The 24351-nt window shown below is 35.6% G+C and overlaps 1 long non-coding RNA gene across 1 annotated transcript in view; it reads left to right on the plus strand.

Annotated features, from left to right (window-relative positions):
• Positions 1-216: 216 nt before the first annotated feature.
• Positions 217-24351, plus strand: part of LOC108446092 — a 45094-nt gene continuing 20959 nt past the window's right edge. Inside the window, exons 1-2 of the long non-coding RNA XR_001861194.1 lie at positions 217-767; positions 8303-8407. This is a non-coding gene — a long non-coding RNA (uncharacterized LOC108446092). The remainder of the gene's footprint in view (positions 768-8302; positions 8408-24351) is intronic.

Raw genomic sequence — 24351 nt, forward strand, 5'->3', positions numbered from 1 at the left:
TTTGCTCTGGGGATTGATGACTAAGCCATTTGGATTCGTTGGTTAACCCTTGGAGCAGTATATACCTGTGGTGGGTTGTCACAGTGGTGTTGGATGGTATAGTGCCGCGACCTTCCCAAAAGCGCCTCCAAGGAGGAAGCCGCTCGGTGCAGCCACCACGCTTGCACACGCATGTACACACACACACCGGAGAGCTGGCAAAACAGTCCGGTGGTGAATGAGCAGCAAGGGTCTTCACATGGGGTTCCACGAAAGACATTTACTGCATCCTCACATAAGGCTCCAGAGAAGCAGGAGCAGAACAATGTGGGGTCCAGGGTTATGTAGGGGATGGAGCGAGCATCAGGGACAAATGATCTGAGGGCACAGGGGCGGTACAAAGGCGGGACTAGGGAATGGGAGCCAATGGGGAAGCTCTGGGGGCGTATAAGGTAACAAGGGTTGTAGTGGCCAACAGAGCCAGCCAGGGGAGCAGAACCGGGGTACATTAACATAACAGAGCAGAGCACTCTGGGGGAAGCTTTTTCAGTCACCATAAACTGGAAAGGAACCTAGGAGTTGTCCCACCATAGGACTCCCTTCACTCCTTGTCCAGCAGGCGCACCGGCCCCCAGAGTGGGTTATACTGTGTAAAGCAGTGGGGTCTGGGTAGATCAGTGGGCTCACAAGATGTGCAAGCAGAATGAGATCTATACATCAGAGGTCAAAAAAAACCCTAGGAGGTTTTCAAAAGGATGCAGAAGACACTTCACATTATCCATTTCAAGGTAAGCCTCTGAAAGCTTTTAAAGTAGATTGATTAGGAAATATTAAAACTCTAAAGGATTCTAGAACTGTGGAAGCTTCAAGAATCAGTAAAAAACCAATACTGTTACAAGATGATGTTTAGCAAACAGATTCCTGTGAGTCAGAGCTCATTACCTGAAGCTGTGGCAACCTAAGAAAATGGAAGATATGTCATTGGTAAGTTCATATGATGATGTTTTAAGCTACATGGTCAGATCAGCTTGCTTGAGTTTTTTTGTCAGACAAATGATCTCTACACTGTGTGCCTTGTTCTGGTGTAAAGTTACAAATAGCTGTGTTTTCGACAACTGGTCACAGAGACACTTGAGTAAGGATAAGATAATTACTGATGAGCTCAGAAAACAGCTATTTTAAGTGCAGGGGAATTAATGAACAAAAACCTGATATGTCTGCGTTTCTTGAACACTTGTTTTAGAGTAGTGAATCAGGAGACAAAGTCACCATACTCATTAAAGTATATTTTTTCTGAACATTCTTTTTTAATAAATAAACTATTTCCAGCTCTATACTAGTTAAAATATCTGGAGGAGTATCTGGGGATGCAGTTATTTCTCCACAGCACAATGAAATAAAAGTTAAACAATAAGCAATAGGTGCTGGCATGCACCTCTCAACAGAGATCTGGATAAATACACAAAGAAATGATTACAGGCAGTGTCACTGTCATTTTTCAAGCTGTATTGCACTGAATAATACACACTGAAAAGGAAAAGAAATTATTCCCCTCTGTGATCCCATAGTCAGCAGATATTTTGTTGATCTAGTACCAGTCAGACAAAAAGGTGTTTGATCTTACATGAGCACGCCCCCAAAGGCCTTTAATCAGTCATTAATGCTGATGACATTTTCACTGACCTGCTAGAATCCTTTAACTCTTTGTAGACAACATTTTGTGACATATCCATCCTCCCAATTAAATCTGATGATCACTTGGTTGAGTGAATATCCTCAGGAGCAAAGGGAAAAAGTGTTCTCCATTGTCTTTTAATATAGAGATCATGGTGACGGCCACATGACACTTAATTAGCAAAATACTGAGTGGAATGCATTTTGTAATTTAGCTTGCAAATGACCTTTATATTACAGAAGTCGGTGATGTGTGGGTTAGTATGGCACTAAATGTGTCAGAAGAACTAGAGTGAGATGAAATATTGCATTTTAGACTGGTAAAGATTTACAAAAATAAATTCATGATAGAAGTATAATTTTGTACTTTTACCTCTCCTGAATGTTTTAAAGGCAAGGGTCTTCATTTGTCAGTCATAGAATTATTTTTTTCTTGTGGCATGTGTACAAAGCAAGAAAGAAATTCTGTATCATTTAGAAAATTCACTAAAACTAGAAACCGAGGGTGAGATATTTAGGTATCTTTATTAAACAATCTCTGAGGCTTTCAGGAAGAAAAGCTCCGGTGTACTGTATCTCCTTGTGGGTTTATGTGTAAATCTTTCTGAAGTGTAAACAGACTAGGCGTAGGATGACTTATTTTGACCACAATCCTCAGCAACTCCACATGCTGTGCAGACAAAGCTTTTGAAAGGTTCAGTGTTAGTTATTAAGGAGACAGATGGGATTTGCAGCCAGCCTGCACTCCAGATAACCTTATAACAATGGTGCCGAGAGTTGAAGTTACTAGGCTTGCATAGTTTTACAGCTATGGAAGTGAACAACAGGTGTCATCTGGCACCATTCTGAGCCAAACCACACAGAAATTTAAGCAGTTTTTCTTCACAAGGCTAGATATAACATCCTGATAGTTCTGGAGATGGCTGTTCTCCATCTTGCAGGTTTTATACCAGAATGTATACTGGCATGGAGATGTGCAAAGAAACCACTGCCTTCCACAACTACATAGTAAAAAGGAAATTAGACATACCTAAGTTTTTATAGGTTTTCTATTTCTATTTCCATTACCATTGCAGGGATGTAGAGACAGATAATAAAGGGGGAATAAAGGTCCTCTCTATCCAATTGACATTTTCACAGCTATGGATGACCTTTCTACTCTTCAGTTAGTATTTTCAGACCACCTTGCCCCACATTGTCTTGTCAAAGTCAGAACTGAAACTGGAAAAACAAGATTCCCAAAGCCAGGTTATAAATCTAGGCACAACATGTCTGTTTTATTGAAGGTAGTGCTGTAAGCTGTCTCCTGTCCTCATGTCTGCCAAGTTCAATGGGATGAGAGCCAGACAGTAGACACTAATGAGTGCCAGACCTTGACAATGAAGACAATTAAGTGTATCGAGAAAAGTAAGGAAAGCACAGAAGTTTTAAATATGAGAAGAAAACAGAAAATTTTTTCCAGATGTTAGTGTATGAGGTACTGAGCTTCCACATTATACTGTGTGCTCAGGAGAGAGCAAAGATCATGGCTCAGGGAAGCATCACCTTCTAGTCAGTCATTCACTGGTGCCCATAGAAATATTTTCTTCTCTAGTCTGTTCTCCTTTCTTCATGATGCCTCTGCGCAAGTGTGAGAATCTACCAGGTGCAATGCAGTAGAAGGTGGTGCTCAACAGAACATGAATTTTTACCTCAGTTCCACTTTTTCCTGTTAATGACCATGACATACAGTTACCATAATGCCTGAAATGTCTTCTGCACTGCTAGCCTTAGGCATTTGACACAACAGGGTGTGGGGTATGACTGTCACCCTAACCTCACCTCCAGGCTGCATTATGACCATAGAAATGCTCACTAGGCCTTGGCCTTGACAAACATCATCCAAGCTAAGCTCCTCTTGCACTTACCAGAAACATGCTCTGTTTCCCAGAACTTATGTTGTCCTGTGGGCTCCTATTTTTTTTAACAAATGGGCAGGAAAATTTATTTTTCTTACCTGAATAACAACTTGAGTGGAACATTTTTGTTATTGAAATTTCAAGGAAAGTTATTGACCCAAATTACATCCAGGATGGAAAATTACTACGCTTTGAACCAACTCTCTTGTGACCCTATAAACAGTGGTCCTCAGTTATTACAGCTGGTTAGGGGTCAGTAGCTCTGACCGAGGAATCTGCTACCGGTCAGGAGAGATGGTCCCAAAAGGAATCGCCTTCCCGAGGCCCGGTGTCTTCCCTCAGCTGCTGGCAGGAGGTCCCGTGCAGAAGCTGTCAGCTCTTTAGTGATTATCAGCGCGTGATTTCAGCTCAGCTCTGCAGGGCAGCCTCTAGGCCAGACCAGGGAGAGAGACAAGAGGCTCGTGTGGCTGGTTCCGCACGAGGCAGCTTTATTGATCCATACTCCAGCGAAGGGGAGCCAGGGACAGGCAGCTCTCTGCCTGCGCAGGGGGCTAGCTTTATAGGGATACAGGGGGTGGGTGTCAGAGGATAAAGGCCAATGGGTTACAAAGGATCTGCATAGGGTCTCCCAGAGGATTCCGGGTCTGTCTTCTTCTCGCCATAACTGCAGAGTAGCTGCCTTCCCAGGGGGGTCCTGCTGGGAGATTGCTCAATCTCCTTATCTCAGCAGACGTCTCTCCAGGGCACTGGTTGGGCATACCCTACACTCAGCGAGACTCAGCAGGCTCTGACCAGCAAACTCCCTCTTACTGGGACACCTCTCAGAGCCAGCAAACTCTCAAGTTTGCTATACTTGAAGGACCGCCACCAAAAGCCAATGATGGAGCCTGGGCTATCTCCACTCCTCGAGGCTCAATCCTTCATTCACTGCAAAGATAAAAAGGAAATTTTTCACAGGTATATATACACCTTGGATATACTCTTTAGATCTCTGTGTGTGCATGTGCATATGCTATAGCAAATGTATTATGAGTGTTGCTCTCTTAGCTTTCTTAAGTATGTTTGATTTGTAAGTAAATTAGGTTTAGAAGTGAGTTACTGTTGTGCTTACAGTAAATTCTATAGAATCTTTTGTTAAGGCTATTGTCTGAGTGCTCTTAAGTTTAAATTCTCTTAAAACCTTAAGCCTAAACCGTTGGTCAAGCCCAGGGCTAAATTTCGAGAGGGGTCCACTCTGAACCTGGTGACTCAACAGAAGAGTCTGCTTTATTTCTTTTTATCCTTACCCTTTCCCAGCTTTACCCTTTTCCCTCCCTAACCTCCATGTAGATAATTTTAGCTTGATTTTAGTCTGATTTTTCTCTGTGTACTGTAACAATTTTGTAAGTGGTAGAGTGAACAACAGTAGCAGACTTGCCAACAACTTTTGTCAGCTTTCAGTTTTGTACTAAACCTCCTTTTGCCAATACCTTTGCTGGTGATTCTTTGAGTGACCTGAAAGACTCATTTCTGACAAAGGATCACAGAGAGCAGGCAATTTGAAAAAGAAAAAAAATGGAAAAGCCAATCTCATCACATGTCAATGACAAGGAAGAGGAGAAAAGGGATTTGGTTGTCCCAGTTATATTGAAATTAGGCTATCAGTTCTGGTGGTGGGAGGTCTACCCAAGCCTTGTCTGTTTAAGTGTCTGTCAAGCATAGTATGAAACACACATATGCACAAGTATATGACCCTGCTGGAGCTTCTGAATGTCTTCTCAGCATGATGTGCAAATGCTGCTATGCTCTGTTAATCTAAATCTGTGTAAAGTATAAGAAAAGTAATGTTCCATATACTGCAGTAATAGACGTATGATCTGAATCTTGAATTCAACCCATTCTATGAAATATGTAACTATTATCTTGGGTATTTTCAAAGTCATAGGAAAGATGATGAAGAATAAAAGGGATCTGCAGGGGGTTTTGTATATCTTCTTAATTTGGAAATGGAAAAGAACAGTCTAACAGCTATCTTTTGCAAAATTATCATAAGAGGGTTCTAGTTTCTTTAGCTTAGTTATCAAATTGTTGTCTGGTTTGAATCTTTTTAACTTAATCAGTATGCAGAAGCAACATAGCACTTTGGTGTGTCTACCCCAGGAATGACTTCTAGATGCCATTGCATTATAAATCATTAAAAAACCACTAAGTTCATAATGACCCTTACATTAAACTCACTGAATAGATTATAGTACATTTAATGGCCCATGCCCGCCCTTTTTTTTTTTCAGTGACACTTAGAGTTGGAGAGTTATTATTTACACAGTTTTCTTTATATATAAGTGGATTGTATTGCTTTTCACCTTGTATGTATATGGCTTTGAGTAGCAGCTTTTTGTAGGTTTTCTTTGTAAAGGATAAAAGCGCACCCTCCCCATCATTATTTCTCCTTTGAGTTCTCTGAAAAAAAAAAAAAAGCTTTCAAACACTCTCCTGTCCCTCTAAACATAAAGACAACAAAGAACAAGATGAAAATACAGCAACTCCCTTCCCCCAATATTAGCTTTCCCTTCCTTCGGTAAACCCTAGTGGTTTGAACTATCATTAAAAGGAATTTGGGTTTTTTCTACTTTAAGCCTTCCCTATTAAATGAGAGTTCCGCAGATCACAGAGCGACAAGTCAGTTGCAGAATATATGTTGTGGTAAGTAGAATTAACCTCTTGACCTTAAGTTCTCCTCTCCTGGGATGCACACAGATATTTTCTAACCATGAAGAAGTTTTTACAGGCAAACAAAGCGTGGCTTTTTGCCACTATTTCTGATTGAAAGTTGAGCTAGTAGTCCACATAATTCAAGTTCTTAGGCTATTTTAGCTGTATTTAGTGAAATTAAAGTTGCACATTTCTACTAAATATCTGTCTTTTCAAGGGCAAAAATGCATCCACAGTTATGCATCCACCCCATTTTGACTTGGGAAAATGAAATGCTGCATTTATATTAAAAACCAGACTTATTGTACTTCTTCCTTATTTCTTATACAGGTGTATTTGCAAGCGGCTGCATGCATTTCTTCATGTTTTGCTTTTTTTAAAAAAAACGTATACACATGATTTTGCAGAAAATGGCTGGAAATGAAGCTCTGGCTGTCAAAACCAAAAACAGTAACAGAGAAGAAATTATTTGACTAGTTCTGTTAGGAATGGTTCTGCAAAATCTGAAATTCAGCTGAATGCAATAAAGCTTGACAATACTTTGAACCTGTCATAATAAAGTCAAAATATTTCAGAAGAAAAATTTATTATGTTTCCTAGAAGTGGAAGCAACAATATATTGAATAACAGATGCAAATAAAAACGATATTGTTATTGATAGCATTAGGACCAAGAATGAACACCTTACACTGTAAATGACCACCTATGTCTATTTATCATGAATGTTTTAGGTTGATTATGCAGCAAAGACAACAGTGGTTTAAGTTTTGTGTGTAATTAAAAATTTTTTTCTCTGATGAGTGAGAAAGAAAGCGGTAAAATTTGATAATAGTTTCCAGGATAATTTTCTGGCCAATTTAGAGAAGAATGACTTGCTAATTTCCCATTGATATATGGGAAATTTTGTAAATTGTGTAACCAAACTAATTTTTATAATTCTCCTGAGAAGGTGTCTGTGTGTTAGCCTTTATTTCGCTGTTTCAGATGAAGGTAGAAGAAATAAAGAGATTTATTCAGATAACAACTTTTAGCTTGTAAGAAATACTTTTAATTTTCTTTAAAAAAATAAAATCAATTGACTTAGAAAAGCATTAGACCTTATTGTGTGAAACACATTGTTTTGCCAAGACAGATGGACGTATGAATCTCTGGGGAGTTTGCATGTTTTACATTTTACAGTAATGGTTATCTTACTTGTGGACATAACTACAGAAACAAAATCTCTCAGACTGTGCTGGTACAAGAGGACACAATTTGTACTTCTGCAAAATTATGATACAGTATTTTGGTTCCTCACTGTAGAATTAGAAACTTTAGAAAAGTGGCATATTTGTATATCTGCTGGGAAGATATATATATATTTCAAGCAACCAATTTTTCTAGAATAGGTAAATCCTGAAATGTCTTTGGGCTCTTCAATGTATTACTCACTCGTACTCCAAAAGGCCTTCATTACTGTACAGAAAGAGTAAAATATTGCTCTTGTAGAATGGTTGTAACTAGTGACCTCTTAATCCAGTCAACGGGTCTTAACAATTTACTGTGCTAACTCTGTCACGTTACTTCTATAAGAACATGTTCTTAGTTCATGAGAATGAAAAGTAATCTAACTTCAGCCTCTAATGAATGACTTGAACCAGCTTACTGTTGTTCTGTAACAATGTTTCTAAACATTTTCTATTATTCTTCGTAATGTTTTGTGACTTAGTAAGCTTCTGCAGCTTGATTGTGAAAAGGTTTTTTCTTAACTTTTTGGTTTTTTAGAGTGTCCCACAATGACACGAAGGGATGATTTTTGCATGGTATTAGTATATATGAAATTTCTTAAGAAAGGAGAAAATCCCTATCAAGATATGGATGAATATATTTAACAAAAAAGAAAATTTTATACAGTGTAATTAAAGAAAGGTGAAGAGACATTTTCCTCAGGTGAAACTATCTGGTTTTAGGCCAGTCAAGCGACATTAGAGAGATAGTTCATTGCTTATACATTTCTGCAGTAAAAAAAATTAATTAAATTTGTTGCACTGTTTTCAATAGCCTCACTTTGTCTCTCTCAGGGAAAACATGGGATGGTTTCCTCTGCTAAGACCAGTGAAAGCACAGGAGAAAGGAAGCTCACCTGGGAAGATTGTCTCTTATGAGCACAAAGAGCGTCTGTGCAGGTAATACATACATATGTACTTTAAGGAATTCTGCCATTTGGCGTTGGTAGCACAGCAGATGTGAGACTTAATGAGAAATTTGAACAGGAAGAAGCAATTGTTTCCACAAATTCTTACTTTACCATAAGGGGAGGAACCATAAGAAAGCATCAAGTCTCAGACCGGAACATATATTTCTATTCTTAGGAGACTGAAAGCAGAAATCATCTATATCAATAAGACTGAGTAACTTGAAAAACTAAAGATATGGGGTTTTCTTTAATTCCAGATAATGAGATGCCATTGAACTTAAAACAATGGTGGTTTCTGACAAGAAAAACCCACTAAATTTAAAATGTGTGTCAATAATTATAGTAAGTAGCTTGCAAGAAAGAGACATCTGTATTTCTCTGTCAGACTTCTTGCTTATGAAAATTAAAGACAAAAATATGTGTCCATTAAAATTTATTAAAGTTATATACATACAATTATAAATATTTTATTACATAAATATTTATTATATTTCTGAAATAGGGGATCAGTTACTGCTTCTTTTTTCTTTAAAGGGAAAAAACCTGGTTGTATCATTAATGCAACATATACATCCCCAGTTCTAAATTGGATGTTGAATGGTTGTTCTCTTTTCTGAGCTCTCAGGATAGTCTCATAGGTTTTATTCTACACTTCTGATTCAGTAATTTTCTTGTCTGGTTTGCCTAAATTTTATCATTCTATCTGGCCTATTGACTACTTTGTAATAAGAACTGCTTTGAAATTTGAGACAGACAATCCACCTTTTGTAATCCTTTCCTAAAGAAAAGCTGAAGCATCTGAAAGCAGGAAGGCATAAGACCCAGCTCTCACTGCCAGTTTGTAGCCATTTGGAGCCAGATAGATTAGACAAGCTGTTCACATATGATAAATTCAAAGTGTCAGACTTGATGTTGATGTACAGAATAATTTTGTGACGTAGAATACTTGGTGCAGACGTGACAGATGCAAAGTATGACAACAAGGTCCATGGCATCTCTGAGATGCCTTGAGCTGGAGGTGTTACTTCTCCTTTCCCATAAATCTGGTTTTGTTTAAGAATCATGGGCATAGAGAAAACTGTCCTGAGACATTATGTACTCAAGAATAATGTCTCTTGTTGCAGCAGCCTTTTTTCATATCACCTTCTATCTTCTTGTTGCTATTAGAATTTTATGTAGCATTTAAAATTTCTTTTCATATAAACTTTCTATTTTACTTATTCTTTTAATGGTATTTGTTGTATATTTGGGTAATCTGGATCTTAATCTTTTGTCAAACATTTCAGCCTATGATAAATCCACTTTAAAGGGTTTTTTTCACACTCAGCGACAGAAATCTGAATTAGACTTCCCATTTTTTCTAGACTTTCTTTCAACTTAAACTTATTTGAAACATGGTTTTGGAGTTTTAGATATTAGAACTCTCAATAATGTTATCAAGTATTTAAAAAAAAAATCTTCCTTCTGATATTTGTCTTGTTTCTCAAAAATTTTATTTTCTTTCTCTTTCTACATATAAGATTGAGTTTAATCCTTTTATCCTCATTCTTCTATAAATCTAATCCATTCAAGATTTTTTTTTTTTTGCTGCTCATATATACTCACCATGGGAACCGTTTTATCACTAAATGGTCTAAGCTTTTCTAAGCATTATATGTCAATGTGTTACATGTCTGTATTTTCTTTGTAACATCAAGTTCACATGTCACTCTGACCTGTGTGTCAGCCCCCAGCTTTATTTAATTGTTCTAAAGGCTGTGTTGACGCCAGAGACGGTAAGATGCTTACAAGATGAAATTATGGTAATGTTCTATTTGTAAGTTAAGTGCTGTTGAGGTAGAATAAAGGTAATACTGAACAAGCAAAACAATATATTGCAATTATGTTACAGGATAAATTCAGCTTCCGCTGAATATAGGACATGGGAGGTGAAAAGGTACACTTGTCTTTTCTGTTCAGCATTGGTTTTCACAAGATCTGTAATTCAGCTTCCTGCCAAGCCAAGAAAATTGTGAACATGAGAGCAAATGAGTACAGATTTTACTTTCTGAAAATGATTTTGTGATTTTCATAAAACAAAAGAATGCTAAATGTGTATCTTGCTTGCTCTTGTATACAGGTATCCAATAATTTCTAAATGCTGCTTAGAAATTCAGGTCTCATAAAAGAGCAGTATTTAGCTGACCCATCTTCAGTAGTTATAGCTGTGCATCTTCTCACATTGTTTTTTATAACATGAAAAATTCTAATTGGTTTTTTTAGGTTAAAATAAGAGTTTCACAGTAACTTTCATAGAAAGGCACAAAAATTAATTTCTGGGCATAGGGCAGCGATATGGGATACACATCATAAAGTCACCCCAAGACAGTAACAAATCCCTAACTTTGAAATTACAGCTTGTGTAACTGTTTCACATTTTCATAAATGTTTTCAAAATTCCTTTCTCATTTTTAGTTCTTAAATAAACAACATTCAGGCTACTGAAGCTAATTCCTCTTCATGTGTGTTGCGGAGTTTCACATTCTGACCAAAACAATTAATAATCATTTTTTGCTTCTCTTCCTTTACAGACATTACACATATCCTCACAAAGAGACATAAAGGCAGTTTTATCGTGTTTCGTTCATCCTGCTCTGCATGCAGATGTTACATTTCACTGGGTTCCTTATTTGGAGTGCATAACATTCTATACCTTTCCTTCCTTGTTTCCCTCTATCTTTCTTGTTTCAACCTCACTTCTGGTGTTATGCTGTATTTTGACTGAATGAAAAAGGAGAACTGTAAGACAGGGGGTGTACTCTGCTGAGTGTTAGGTATAACATAATGTAAAGCAGTAAATATTAAAGAAGCATTCATGAGGAAGAGCACAGAAGCAAATAAAGATATACATGTACTTCTCTGTCTGGATCTAATTCTAAAATGAAAACTGGTAGGTCCAAAGCAGAAAGTTAAACCTGTAAAACTATTTACCTCTTTGTATACAGGATACAGATTATGTAGACTTCAGCATATGTGGTATATACATTCCTTTAATATTTCTTTTCATCACTGTAGATAAATGAATAATTACATTACTTTTATGACTGTATGACTATTCAGTAGATATTTATGCCACATGAACCTGTATACCTACTTAGAATAAAGGAAGAAATAAGTTAGTGGAGAAAATAACAACAACAACAAAAGTAAAATGCATAAATTGCCTCTTGACACAAGGGTAATTTCTGCTTGGATAAAATGCAAATTTTATCCAAGCAACAAAAAAAGGGTCTCATTTATCTTTACATTTTATATTTTTAAGGCAAAAAAAGGAAACAATAATATATCAAGAAGGCATGACACTTTCAATTTCAGATTACAAAAATATCCTAAAATAATTATAAATGCTGATACTGGGGAAGTGGCTGACACAGCAGGAGGCTTTGCTACCTTTCTGCAGGACCTTGATCGACTGGAGAATTGGGCAGAGAGAAAACTGATGAGATTCAACAAGGGCAGGCATAGAGTCCTGCACCTAGGGAGCAATAACCCCAAGTACCAGCACAGGCTGGGGGCTGACCTACTGGAGAGCAGCTCTGCAGGGAAGGACCTGGGAGTACCGGTGGATGACAAGTTGACTATGAGCTGGTAGTACCGTTGTGGCCAGGAGGACCTGTGGTATCCTGGGGTGCATCAGGAGAACTGTGGCCAGCACATCGAGGGAGGTGATCCTCCCTCTCTACTCGGGCCTATGTATGGCCACATCTGGAGTGCTGTGTCCAGTTCTGGTCTACACAGTTCAAAGAAGACAAGGAGCTACAGGAGAGGGTCCAGCAGAGGTTACAAAGATAATGAGAGTTCTGGAGCATCTCTCCTATGAGGAGAGACTGTAAGAGCTGGGCCTGTTCAGTCTGGAAAAGAGAAGCCTGAGAGGGGATCTCATTAATGGATATAAATATCTCAAAGGCAGGTGCCAAGAGGATGGGGCCAGACCCTTTTCAGTGGTGTCCAGCCATAAGACAATGAGTAAGAACCTTGAATTGAAACACTGAGAGTTCCAAAGTTCCATCTCAAAGAACTTCTCTGCTTTGAAGGTGGCAGAACACTGGAACAGACTGCTCAGGGAGGTCGTGGAGTCTCCCTCCCTAGAGATATACAGAACCCACCTGGACATGCTTCTGTGTCACCTGCTCTAGGTGACCCTGCCTTGGCAGGGTGTTGGACTGGGTAAACTCCACAGGTTCTTTCCAACCCTAAAAATTCTGTGATTCTGTGAATTATATTTTAGTTACTTTTTCTTGCCTTCTTTATATTCTCCTGGATGTCCAGGAAAAGTATTAAAAATAAATCATTCTTTTTGATGTATTCCATAACAAAAAGAGACAACTTGTACCACTCTAATACAACCACAACCAGATAAAAGTTCTTGTAACACAACTTTAAATTTCATTTTGCTTTTTATATTCTATTTATTTCAGATATATTTGCATGCATTTAAAAGCAAATGCAACTTGCAAATGAAAGTGGTTGCCAAGTCCAAAGAAATGTATTGCTGCTTTATAAGAGCTGTTAACTTTTCAGAATTGGTTGACGTGACTGGGTCCTAAGGGATAAAAAAGGTAACACAGACACTAAAAGGAAAGAAAGAGTAGAAATGCTAAACATTCTGGGTGGTGTGTTAAGATCATTCATAAAATAGATTGTTTAAAGGACGTTTTATTATTATCTTATTAAACTAGCACACTGTTTATGTGAATATATGGTACATTGTATAAAAGCATAATAAAATTGCAGTGGACTAGATAGCTGTGATGGAATGAGTATTGCTTCAGTGGTGCATGCCAACTTATGGAATGCTAATGCCAGCTGAAGTAACATTTTTTGGTTCAGTGAGTTAGGCTATCAACATCCTGGAAGCTATCTCAGTGAACACACTTTTTGTCTGTTTCAGGGTTCAAAATATCATGGACTAAGGAAATATTTACATGCATGCTAAGTATTGGATCTAAGAAAACATCCACCTCCTTTTCTTTTTTTTTCTTCATTTTGTTTTCTAAATTTTTATTGCATACAGAATCTAACATTTCAGTTGTAGAATTCAAATGTGAACTATTGAAAGAATTGCTGTAAGTATAATGTAGAAAAGTGGGTCTTTCAGGGTCATTGCTTATTCCTTTGCATTGATTTCTGGTGGGTTTGTGGGATTCTTGGTTTGGGTTTGGGGTGGGTGTGTGGGGGCTTTAACATGTATGCTTAAGTGCTCCTCATTTTGACATTCTGTTTTGGTTTTTTGAGTGGGTACAGGGACTTTCTACCCATCATTAACAATAAGGCCTTGAGGAATATCTGCAGGAAGATATGGCATGATAACTGGCATATATGATTCAAATATGAGTCAGAAACTGTATGCCTGTGCTAGTGGATCTCTTTTTAGCTCGGGTGTAGTTCTGTACTGTTTAGATTACACTGTACCTGAACAGTTTTGAATCCTCAGGAGAGGAGCTATAGTTACATGCATCTAATGCAGAATTGGTATTGATTTCATCTGTTTTGTTTTTGTAATGGTTTTAAATTAAGAATTTCTGCTCCTCAAACATTTAGAAAATTGAGCACCAAGAAATGGCCAATGTGGACAGTGCCGCTGTTATTTTTTAAGTGCAAAGCCACAGATTGTTTAGCCTCCTTTCACTCACTGCCCAACCGTCTGTGTGATGACTTCATTTATCTGCATCAAATTGTGCTGTGCAAATGGAGAGAAAAAATTATGAATCCCAACAGGAACATTCAATGAGATTTTAATTCCTAGCCAGTCCACAAGCCTGACAAACTTTGATGCTAAATGAAAAAAGGAAAAGAAGCTAAAAAACCCAGCCAACCAAATAAAATAATCAAACCCCAACCATTCAACCAAAAAAAAAGAAAAATGTCCGTAAATATCTGGTTTTCTAGGAAACTTCTGTAAAATTGAAAAAAAAAAATTTCCCAGACATGTTTGATTTTAAGTGGAGAGAGGACAATTGCATTTAATATAGCCTTCAACAGAATTTTTATAAGTGTTTCTAGCTGAGAGTGTGTCCCAGTGTTTTCTCATTCTGGTACTTTCTTCATGTTTGAGAGAGTTTTAAAACAAGTCTGCTACAAACATAAGCAAAAATGCCCAGAAACTTAGTTTTAAAAAATTTTACATAGTACAGTTTTATAAATTCTGGGGCTTTTACGGTTGTTGGGGACTTTTTGTTGTTTTGGGGCTGTTTTAATTAATTAATTTATTTTAATAATAGTAGATTCTTAGCAGTTTTAGGAGTATATCTCCTCTAGGAATTTAGTCATTTATGCTCCCATATTCATTATTTATTTTAAAATATAACCTCATTCTATCCATTAGAAACTGATGTATACATATTTAAGATGAAAATTTTCCCTTGGAATGAGATATGTAAGGTTTTAAACACTTCTTGCTGTATAAAGGTAATTTGGAATGCAACAGAACAACAGTAAATTCTGTATATTACTGTTGTTTTCAGGAACAATATATGACTCCAGAGAAAAAGTATCATAAATTATAGAAATTATATATTTATGAATTAGACCATATTTTTTGCACATATTGTTGATATTGTACTTGAATTATGACTATAACCTAAAATTACTTGAATTATGACCCTAACCTACAATTACTTGAATTAAAAAACCAGCAGGTTGGAACAGGAAGCAACAATATGGAAGATGGGCGTTTATTGACCATTAACCTTTTCATATATTTTAGAATAAAGGATCTGGAAAACATAAATTGAGTAATCTTACCTTGGTAACATAGCCTACTAAGGGCAATGGCACTATTTTTACGATTTTATCTCGGCTTTTTTTGCTTCTAAACATCTGAAATTTTAAAATTAATGTTAAAAGGATGGCAGTGTTCATCACTGTCAGATCATGACTGCCAACATAACAGGAAACTTAGTAACCAGTGGCAGACAATTGAGTAATTTTTTCTCCATGGTGAAGATACTGATACGTAGTGATCAAGTCACCTTTTTATCTATTCAGTAAGCTGAAAATTTTGAATTTTTAACTGTCATTATAAAACCTTTTTGCAAGATTGTGAGTAATTTCTGTATACATCCTTTTAACTTCTCTTAGTCTATTAGCATTTTTCTCCTAGTGGACACCAGAATGGTAGAAAATATTCAAGTAGCAGTTTTATGTGGTCTAGATTCCGTCCTCTTTGGTCAAATGTCTTTCTTTTCAAAACAAATCTGAGGCTTATTGTCAAATCATTTTGTCTTGAAATTGCCTTGAAATCTACAATGATGTACAAAAACATACATCACTGTTTTCCGCATCCATTTTTTGACTATTAGTATCACCTACATTCATTGTTTCAATACATATTATTTTAGCTGCTTTAAAGGAACTGAAGTTTGTAAACTCTGGAGTAGCTTAACTGTGAATGCTGAGGAGGTAGTTGCTGTCAAGTTTCAGGTACCTCTTTATGTATGTACAGGAAGATATGTAGGCTAGGATTTATTAAATATTACTCTAAGTGTTAGAAAATGAAATAATAATCATAGAAGCTATTCATTTTGGGCTACTTTTCAAAGTCAGAAGGATGAGTTGTCTCTAAAACATGCTTCAACTCACCTATGTTAAACACCTAAACTACATTATGAAAAGAATTGCTCACTGGAGGCCTCTGATCTCCAGGGATTAGAAAATGAGGCTAGGTTAACTAGTTCAGTCATAGACACCTATGACATGGAGAGTCAGAAAAAGAATTTGAAACTCGACTTGAGATCTTACTCCTTAATAGATAGATGTTATAAATTTCACATATTTGGAACTAGGCCAATATTTTAATTGGTTCTTAGGACAAAAGGACAGTTAACTGGGTCTTTTCCTTATTTCCTATATTTCAGGAAAAAATACCTTAGAAGAGGTTCATGGAATAATATGCATGTATAATATGTAGTATGAATTTTATATACCAGTTTTCTATTTGATTCATACTCTCTGTGTGTTTTTGAGCATAAACTGATCCTGGTGATTTGTCTGATGGATACTATCTGACCTGAAAATAGCAATATAAATATTAGAAGCATCTCACATAAATGTGCTTGAATTTATCCGTGTGGTCACACATTATTTTAGCTGCAGCTGTCTTTCACTTACAACTTCCTGTATTAATTATGTGTGTTTTATATGTTTAATGTTCTGTCTCCATCATGGTAGACCTACATATTACAGCTGACATTTAAAGCAAACTCCCAATTCCTTGGTTAGTGCAGCTTATTAATATAACTGCCTCAGACATTTTGCTTCTTTTTATCCAATGTCCAAATACCCTTTATTTTTGTTTGTTTACTCCAATAATATCTTTTATTTAAAAGCCAAGTAGGTTTCATAATATTTCTTACAGGAAAACTTCAGTTTAGTTTAGTTTTTGAGCGAATTTCAACCTGTTCTTTGATCATTAAAATAAATTATAAATTCATACATGAGCTCTCACTAGAAGTAAAAGCCAAGCAGATGTTGAGTTGAATGACACATCTGTTGGCTTGAGAAGAAATTATATATATGCCAAATTGGATTTGCCCTTTATTTTTCTTAGGAGACTGAATCTCAAAACTGAAGCAGGCACAACATAACAGGGAAAATTATGGCTTTTAAGTCTAGTTCCATTGTAAATCCATATCTTAATGATAATATTTTGCATATTTTTAATTGCATTAAAAAACATTTTGCTTAGACATGAACTGTACATCAAGATACATGACTGGGCTTGCAAAAATTATCATTGGATATATTCAATGACATATTAACAGTCAGTGTAAAAATATAGAATTTCTTCATGTCCTCAAGCAAATCTATTTTAGTGAGCAATATAGAAATTAAAATCAGTTTATAATTAGATAACTAAACATTTTACTATTATGAAATAAATGGCTTAATCTATTTCTAACCAGGAAATAGTACTAAACCCAGTATAATTTCTAAATGACAGAAATAAAATTTTACACTGGAAAGAACTGAGCAGGCAGATTATAACAGAAACCTCCCCACACATTCAAATCATAAAAGGCATAAGGGTTATTGAGGGTGACATAAGAATAACATTTATTCAAATGTTCTGCAAAAGATCATGTTATAGAGATGATAACACATTTAAAACATTCAATAATGAAACATCTTAATAACAGTTATTAGTAAAAGGAAATGTGCAGAAGTTTGTAATACAGGAGCAAAGAGACACTGAATGAAATTGAAAAGCAACAAATTTGAAGGTGATTAAAGAGAATACATCTTTACACAATACATAATTAACCTGTAGTTTTCATTGCCACAGTATATCCTTGAGACAAGAGTTGGATGGATAAAAGGATTAGACAGATATGTAGATGATGAAAACACTCACAGCCACATTAGAGAAGAAAAAGAGAGAGAAAAATATTTTAGCACATAATTTAATCACTAACTGAAAGAACAGATAAGACTTTGGCATTGTGCAAGTTATTTCATAAAAATTTATTCCTGTAATTTTTTTTTTTTTGTAATTTAAATGAGAAACATTTATTCTTCAAAGACAGATGTGTCCTAATCCCTTTTTTCATTCTCATTTTTGTTGAGAAGCTTAAAATTTTGGTGTAATATCTTCATCCCTGTCCATCTAGTATCTGCTTAGGTTTATTTTTATATATTTTTCTCAGTGAAGTCTGCTTACATGCTCCTTGGTTCCATGTTACTCAGAGCTGTTTTCTTTCCTACCTTCCTGTTTTGACTGCAGTATAAGGTCACACTCGTAACTCACCACCAAAATTTCTATTTATAATTTGCAATCTGTGGCATCATTTCACGTTTGCATTATTCCACTCCACGAAATTTATTCTAAAGTCACAAGCAATTCAATTAACTGAACATAGCTGCTCCCTACAGGTTTAATTAAAGTTTAACTCAAACTAATTTAAATAATGGTTTCCTGTTACTAGTTCATTGTTATGCCAGTTAAGCAAACAAACAAAAAACCTCAATTCAATACAAATCCAGTCAATTCACAGGACCTTGCACTGTTGAGATAATAGAAATCTGTTGTTTTTTCATTAGTAAATAAATAAATAATATTTACTGGGAAACTCATACAATCATCAGGATTTTCATATCTCTTCTTCCCATTTAGGGCTAAATAAGCTTTCATTTTTGCATTCTTCTCATTTAAGGATTCATTAAGATTAACTCAGTACTTTGGTGCAGGGGAGCAGCAAGATTTAAATCAAAGAAAAACTGTAATACAGAGTACCTTGTTTTGGTCAGGATGTCAAGAAGCCATCTGGTCCAACCCACTGCTGAAAGATTAGCTTGTAAGAGGTCATGTCCATGTGAACATTGAAAATCTGTATGAATGGAGATTTCACAGTCCTTCTGGGCAACCTGCTTCTTCATTTAGTTAGCATTCCTGTGAAGGTCTTTTTTCCCTCTTTGTGCTAAGAACTCTTGTTCCTACAGTTTGTGTATACTAATTATTCTCCTTTGCTTTGCACTTCAAAAGATGAGTGCATCTTGTCTGTAATCATCTTCTAGGTCACTGAAGATGATTCAGGTCCTTCCTCAACTGTATTCTCCAACCTGAAACAAATCAATTTCTTTGACATTTTCCCATGTGTCTTTTTTTCCATGAAGACTAGTGGGATACTGAAGGATAAACAGCTAAGCTGTTTCAAATATTTGCATCACTTGTTTCAAAAGGTGATGGTAATTTTCAACTGAAAAAAAAACAAAAAAGAAAAAACTTTTATTTCCTGTTGTGCCCAAATAAAACATGAATGGACATATGGAACAGTTGATCATACTGGCAAAGTATGCAGAGGAAAATAATATGGAAATATTAGGAATGGTTTAAAACAAGTTATTATCTGACTAATCAAATTTCATGCTGCTGATGTTAGACTGTGTCCATTTCCTGACCTATACCTCTTAAAGCTACTTCTGAAATCTTTGTCTTATGTTGAAGCCTGCAGTATGCTTGTAGCTTAATTTTTAGAAATGTTGCTGCTGAGATTATGCATTAGTTGACCTCAAAATTTCATGCCACTTCTATTAAAAATCATGAGATGAACTTTATAATGACCAGAACACACAGTTCTGCAATGGAAGAAATAATGTAACTTTCATCCAGTAGTGTAGTTGCTCAGAATCACAACAAAAGCAGAGCAAGCAGATCAAAGGAAATATAAAAGATTAGCATTGGAAGCACTGTCAACACTTGTGTCTCTAAAGAAAAGAGTTTGAAAGTGACCTTGTTTCGTTATTAAAGACTGAAGTTCACATTCTGCACATGACACCAATATTGGATGTAAAATCAACTAAAATAAACTAAACTAAAATTAAAAAAAAAAAAAAGATTCCAGGAAACAGCTATGAAGACTGTGGTAGCTGAAACTTATCTGTCTTCTCCTTATTTTAGATTTAGGAAAAAAACATTTAACAGTAATAAGTGAAGAGCCAAAAGCTTACATTTCATTTAGCAGTAGTGTGTTAGTACTAACAGTGTAATTTTAATAGTAATAGAACCAAATATAACATTAAAATAGTAAAACCTCCTTATTTGATATACAAAATGCTTTCTATGAGAGAAAATAACAGAGAAAAGCTACAGAAAAAAAAAAAAAGTAAATTACAATGCACTTAAAGATCACTTTGGAAAAAAAAATTGTTTGAATTATTGTTAAAAAGTTTGTGAGAAAAATCATGAAGCAGCTAATCAGCTCTTTGTCAACTGCTCCTTTTCCATTAATGGTATAATAGGAAAAAAAACCCCAGCAACTCATCCTTTTTCCTGTTAACAATTGTACTCTATTTTACAGTCCCAAGGCCAGATGGCAAATGGTTGTCTGTGGAGAACCATTCATAATGGCAGATCCTGTTGAATTTTATCCCATAATGTGGTTTCAAATACTTCATAGAAATATCTCATGAAAATATCTCATTAAAACATAGGGGGATATTTTTCAGGGAATTGTCATTTTACTTCTGACAGAACAATCCTGAACTCCAAGTGAGATATACAAAATACTTCAAAAGCTGAGCCTAGGAATTACTAATTCTGCTTCATATTAAAAATCACTCAATTGACAGATGCAGACTTTTTATGGATTACTATAATTTTTCATGTTGTCCCAAATGTTAATGGCTCTTTTCCTCTGTTCCACAGGGAGCAGCTATCCCTTCTTTTTAAGTGCTATGACTCAGTAACACAATTACATTATAAATAGAATAAATGTGTTTAATGCATTTTAGGTTAATTTTCCTATTTCCTGCCTTATCTGCTTTCAAGTTTGTTCTTCTACATCTCTACTAGGGGATTTAAAAGCTTTTCCCTAGGTACCTCATTTTTCTTTAGTTTAGAAGATGATCAGTGTAGAATCTCTCTGTGTTCAGAGATCTAGATGGTAGCAGACTGAATGACACTTTGGCAGTGACCTTCTCTTTCTCATAAATAAATTTCTATAGGCAACTCTTGTTTTACACCAAAAAAGATGGAAAGGGTGAGGCCTAAGTTAGTTGTCTGTGTTTTTTACGGTTATAATTCTCCTCTATCTCAATTAAAAGCTATTTTCCCTCAATGCAGGGAATTGAAGTTGTGCCATTGAGGTCAGCATCTGGGACAGACGCAAATCTGTAAACACAAACAAACACTCAGTAAAAGGAATAGCAGGTATGATTCATCACACTGACATTTCATGTAAAGGGAGAGAAATAAACATGCAAGAGAATGTTTTTATTTCTCCCAATAATGTTTTTGTTTCTCCCACCTAATAACTTAATAAGACCTGACCGTGATTAGGATGTCAGTCCTGGTGAGATCACAGCAAGAGTAGGCAGTATGGTGAGAGATAAGCAGCCCTGCCAAATTTTGTACTTGAAAGTTAGATTCCAGATCTAATTTAGTAAGTGGATTGAAGAGAGGCATGAGACACTGAAACCGAAAAATACAATTCCAGATCTGTCTCCAAGTTGCTATGATGATTTAGGCAAGCCATACATTATTTCTACAGCCCCATTTCTGCGCTACTAATAGAGTGATTAGATTTAATAGGAAGTATTTGTGTTACTCAGGTCTTTAAAAATGTAATACATTAAAGAAGTGTAGTAAATATTAATTCTTTATTCTTTTCATATGATTTTCAGTACTTTTTACCTTGTTTCTTTATTTTAAGGGCATTCCAATAGGTCTTGTAAGCCAACATCTAGGATTCTCTTTTCTAGCTACTTGAAACAACAACTGGTCCGCTTGCATCTTTAGCTTTCTATCAACATACTTAATTTTTCATATTTTTCCCGTATTCCAGATAGAGAGAACACAGTCCATCACTCATTGATTCAGAACAAGAGAAAACCTTAAAATATTCAGCTCTTACTTGGTTATGAGCTAGAGATGGCCCTGCTCATCCAATATGCCGATGCTAAGCCTTTACAGTTTGAGTTCAAGCTCGGATGTTGCAACTCCCTGATCCATACTTTCATACTTAAAGTTCACTATAGAGTTAATAGTTCTCTTTACTTTGTTCAAGACTGGATATTTTCACAATGGGTTGGTTGGTTGGGATTTTTAACAGTTTATTGTGCTACTTAAATATTTTTATTTCACTGTTTTCAAGCATACCTTTCCTGAAGTGTTTCAACTATGATAGCTCTTGTATTCGTTTGTTACTGCAATATCCATTTTTTTGATTGCAGACCTGGGTGTTTAGTTTTGGTCTCAAGACTGTATTTTGTAACCCTGTTCCTGAAAGGAACTGCCACCTTCTGTTCTTTGCATGCGCTCGAGAACCAAACCTGGTTTTATTTCTTAGTATAAAACTCACATTGACAGAGATCTGCCTCTTGTCAGTATTTGGTACATATGTCAAGTTTATTTTGCCCCTGCTGCCTTATTCCCTGGTTAGCAGATGATCCTGCCTTGTGTTCACTATCACAGTTACCTGTATGTCATCCTTATTTGTTGTAGAGCTCTGGTCATTCTTTATTTCTATTGATTACATGTTTTCATCACTGGCTTCTTATATTAGAAACTCCTACATACTATATCAATAACCACTTCCTTATTGCACTGTGTTGATTTCAATTAGATCTATCATGTCACTACTTTCTCCTTACAGTGCAGATAATATTGTAGTGTCTTATCAGCATGTCTTGCAACAAGACTGTAGCTCCTCATGGAATAGAGATGCCCCAAAGTGCCAAAGTACTCATCAATTTTCAGAAGTTTTCTCATCTGATTTAAGGCCTTCCCTTCCTTCAGGCAATTTAAGGGTAAAATTGATATTCTTTTCTTAACTGTATGTTTTTATTTTGTGATAAATCGAAGTGATTTATTGTCTTTTAAAATACTTGTATGCTGGAATTTGTGAGTTCACCTTTCAAGGAAAAGGGAAGCTGAACTCACTTTTGTTCATTTTTGTTTTCTTTCTGTAACAAGTATCCTAACCACAATTTCTAGCTTTAAGGCATTTATAATAGAGAATTACCATAGACATGATAAAAAAGGATTTCACTAGTATAGTCCAGTATGCAAATGAAGTATTTAATCTAAATTATAGTGCAATAAAAATGTGTAAGAAAGTACCAATAAAAATTTATGACTGAGATCTTTATCTTATAAAGTTTATTTTGTAATGTTGTCAAGAACACAAACAATTTTGTTCTGAAATATTTTGAACAAATATTTCTACCTCAGCAGTATATCTGTGTATTCATAATAAATGGAAAGGAAGAGTTTTGTATGCATTATGAGACACTACAAGGAGGAGGTTTGATGTAGTTATGTCAGACTGTTTCAATCCTGCGGGAATGTAGTGAGGGACCAAGGTAAGGAGCATCTGCCATTTAACTTGTCAAACTTACAGGGACCAGTGGAGCTGACAGACATTGAAGGAAGTATGTTTTGCAATTTATAAGGATTAGAATACTAATTTCTGCTGCATTTCTAACTAACACGAGACGTGTAAGCAAACTAACCTGCAGTCTTACTTAGTAATTTTGAGGCTGCTAGGGTACACAGTGAAATAACTAACACAAATTGATTTTTTTGTGGCTTGAGTGTTCTAGATGAAATCAATGATGGTGTTCTCCTTAACTGTCATGATTCATGACAAACATTTTATGGGGAAAAAAAATATATGTTGTAATTTTCTTTCTCAAAACAGTCATAAGGGAATAAATGGTGACTGAAAAGCCAGAAATGTGGGCATGAAAAGCTAAATGTTAACTGCAGACAGCAGATGTCTGGTTATGATAATGATAATTTCTATTAAAAAATAGAATTATAGAATTTAAATGCAATAAAAGTATTTCAAAACCTAAAAAAACCCTTTCTTAACTAATAATTAGCTATACTTTATGTCTGCAGGTCTATGGCTATAATTTTACAAACAAAGCAAAGAAAATACTGAACTGTTTAAAAGTTAAGAACACAAATGACAAAGGAATTAAACTGATTTTTAAAATATTTTTCCCCATTTAATTAAAAATCTCTAGAAAAAATATTCTTTCAGCATATGTCATATCACATTACTCTTAAAAGAATATTTGGTTTCCATGGATTTTGCATTATTTCTCTCAGTGCAGCAGATATATATCTAATTAAGCAGGACCTCTCACTTTAAAATTTAACATGATGCATGCACAAGATTTTAATGTACTTGGAGATTACAGTTTATGCTTTATGGTAATTATCAACAATACTGCTACTATTAACAATTAGGTACCAAGCTCACTTGGTATGTTTGTCACTGGCCATCTACTTCCTATCAGTTGGTGCAAAAGGCTTAACAGATTCTCATGTGGCTCTCATCTTCCAAACCTCTGTAATTCCAGGGAAAAGTCTTACTTATTTTTCATTAAATTAATTGAAAATTAAGTCATTACAATTTAATCCTATCATCATCAAAAGTATAATTTTTA

This window comes from Corvus brachyrhynchos, unplaced genomic scaffold (assembly GCF_000691975.1).
Source record: "Corvus brachyrhynchos isolate BGI_N302 unplaced genomic scaffold, ASM69197v1 scaffold71, whole genome shotgun sequence".
Taxonomy (NCBI): domain Eukaryota; kingdom Metazoa; phylum Chordata; class Aves; order Passeriformes; family Corvidae; genus Corvus; species Corvus brachyrhynchos.